Below are 3454 nucleotides of genomic sequence, written 5' to 3' on the forward strand. Positions count from 1 at the left end.
AAGGGAGGGGTTGAGGGGTGGAGGGGTGGAGGACTCAGGAAGGGGCAGGGCTGGAAGGGGCTCATTCCCAGTGTATACAGGTGAATTTAATGGGAAGCAACAGGAGCGGGCAGAATGTGTGTGCACCTCCCTAAAGCCTAGAGGATTACACCATACACGCGCACACGCACACACACACTCAGATTTCACAGGCTATCGACAGTTTGGGGAAACACAAACCTGACCTGACATTAGCATCTAGGCAGAAACTTCATCCTACTCTGTCACAATAGTTTATGAAATGGAGAGGCAAAGACTGGTATTTATTTCTCTCTTTCCCCAACATACAATGCCCTCCATAAGTATTGGAAAGAGAAAGCATTTTGTCTTCTTTTAGCTCTATAATCCAACAGATTGGATTTGAAATCAAACAATTACTATGGGTCAATGTAGAGATTATCTTTAATTCAATGTTTTTTGAATGGCTTCACCATTTACAAAGTACATCATTTTTTAAACAAACTCCCTCTATTTCAGAGCTCCAAAAGTAGAAGTACCACCAGATGCTGGGTATATTCTCTGGTGATGCTCTGTACTGCAGCCATCTTTAGTTGTTGTTTGTTTTGAGGTTTGTTTTTGCCTAAAATCTTATCATCAGGAAATTAATTGCATGTTCAATTGGATTTAAATCTGAAGATTGACTTGGCCAGTCAAAAACATTCTGCTGTTTGATCCTGAATAACTCCCTAGTTGCTATGGCAGTATGTTTGGGGTCATTGTCTTACTGTATGATGAAGCGCCATCCAATGAATTTGGATGCATTTGCTTATACTCAAGCAGACACAATGTTTCTGTCCACCTCCCTCAGCAGTAACAACATCAATGAAGACAAGGTAGCCAGTTCTCGTGGCAGCTATATATGTCCAAACCATAGGACCCGCTCCACCATGTTTCACAGATGAGGTGGTACAGTATGCTGTAAATCTGAGGCCAGATTCTTTTTCCTCTTGCAGACACTCTGGTACATGATCATCTTCGTCTTATCTGTCCACAAGACCGTTTTTCAGACCTCTGCAGGCTTTTTAGGTACTTTATCGCAAACTGTAATCTGACCATCCTTTTTGAGGATAACTAGTGGTTTGCACCTTGAAGTGAAGCCTCTGTAGTTCGGCTGGTGACTTATTCTGCGGATGGTAGTCTCTGATACATTCACGCCTACATTCTGGTGTTCCTGATCTGTGGGACAATTGTTTTGAGGGTTTTCTCCATTATGGTGAGCATTCTTCGGTTATCCACTATAGAAGTCTTCCTTAGCCTACCAGCCCATTTGCGATTGCAATACTTTTGGTGCCCTGAAATAGGGAGACTATATATAAAAAGGGTTGTAATTTCTAAATGGTGAAACCAATCTGAAAAAGAAACCATTGAATTAAAGCTGAGACTCCCTACTTACATAGTGATTTTAAATCCAAACTGTTGGAGTATAAAGCTAAAAGAAGACAAAATGCTTCCTCTTTCCAATACTTATGGAGGACACCGTATCTCTCTATCTCTTCCTTTCCCCATCCTTCTCTTCTCCCCAGTCTGCCACTAAACCCCTGAGACTTAGTGTTTGCCTCTCATAGAGGATGGAGAGAGACTGGGAGAGGGGGATGTGGAGAAAAATGGAGAGACATGAACTCCTAAAACAATTTGCCCACCCTCATCTGAACCATAACAATAAGCAGCTTAAGCAGAAAAATATACATTAAAAGAAAAGAACAAAATCACTGACAATTCTGGATATTTCTCAAGGCAAAGGGTACAGGTACTAATGTGTGAATGGTTTATTTGCCACAGTGGAGGGGGGTGGGGTGGTAAGAGAGAGAGTTGTTGCCCTTACCCACTTCCTGTTGTAAAGAGCTGGGAGGTGCTGGGAAAGACTGGCACCCTGTGGGAGTAGGGTGTGTGTGTGTGTGTACGTGCCTTGCAGTGTGAGCCCTCTGAGGTGGAAGGAGAAGAACAGGATGCTCAGCCCTTCAGGAATGTGTACGGCCCAGCGTTACATCTGCAAAACTCATCCCTCCCTCTTTCTCTCTCTCTCTCTTCAGGACTGCCAATTACTCCAGCAGAGATACAGACTGAGATAGTAAACAATAAAAAGAGAGGGAGTGAATGACAGCAAGAGATAAAGAGAAAAAAAAAGAGACAGTTGGACACAATGTCATGTCAAAGAGATTGTAGATTGTGTTGGTAGCCTTGCCTGAAACCATAACACTTGCATCCCTGAGCTAATACCTTGGCGGGCAAGCGGGCAAAGACAGCATTGTGGCACGCAGGAGACCCAGGTTTGAACCCTTAAAGGATGTGTTCAGATTTGTTAAACAAAATCTATATTTTTGATGTCAATACCTTGTTATAGAAGGTTACACTTTTTTAGTGATTTTGCTAGGTTTTGAGAAATTTACTGGCACCAGTGACGTCCTCAACAGTCTCCAATGGAAAAAATAAGGGCAAACTAAAAATTGTGAACAAAGGCTCCAGAAGCGCTCAACAGTAGTAGATTTTTTTTTATGAGCATGGCCTTATTTCTATTACAGCATATTGGACGACTGTCATTCGTATTCCATTCACCCAGCTCAATGTGACATCAATAGGTTTAAGCTATTTACAGTACATACCCAGCCAGCTACAGCAACATTCATGTCAGTGTGTGTGCTGTATCTACATTACAAGGTTACTGACATTATATACAGTAGGTCAGTGTTTAAAAGGTTATTAGGATATTAGGCAGTTCCTTTTTTCCCCACACTTTACTCTTGTCATCACTCTGGTACATGTTCATCTTTGTCTCATCTGTCCACAAGACCTTTTTCCAGAACTCTTCAAGCTCTTTTAAGCACTTTTTAGCAAACCGTAACCTGGCCATCCTGTTTTTGTGGCTAACTAGTGGTTTGTAGTGTAGCCTCTGTAGTTTTGCTGGTGAAGTCTTCTGTGGATGGTAGTCTCTGACACATTCACCCTACCTCCTGGAGAGTGTTCCTGCTCTGTGGGACAGTTGTTTTGGGGGTTTTCTTAATCATGGTGAGCATTCTGCAGCCATCCACTGTAGAAGTATTCCTTGGCCTACCAGGCTGTTTGCGATTTCTGAGCTCTTTCCTTTTAATGATGTTCTCAACTGTTGATTTTGGTAGATTTAAGGTTTTGGCTATGTTTCTGATTGATTTTTTCGGATAGTTTAGCCTTCATAATGGCTCCCGTGTCTTCCATTGACATCTCTTTTGTCCTCATGTTGACAGACACCAATAGCAGACCTCAAAGGAAAACGCAAAGCCTAAAATCAATACTAGACATTGAGAGCTCTCTTATGACTGCACAAATTATGTGACGCAAAATACCCGACGAACTAGAAACACCTGTCAAGCCAATACTCTGGTAAAGTGATTGCATCACAATCAAAGAATACCATGACAATTCTAGATTGTTGAACGTAATA

Source organism: Argentina silus (assembly GCF_951799395.1).
Source record: "Argentina silus genome assembly, chromosome: X".
Classification (NCBI taxonomy): Eukaryota; Metazoa; Chordata; class Actinopteri; order Argentiniformes; family Argentinidae; genus Argentina; species Argentina silus.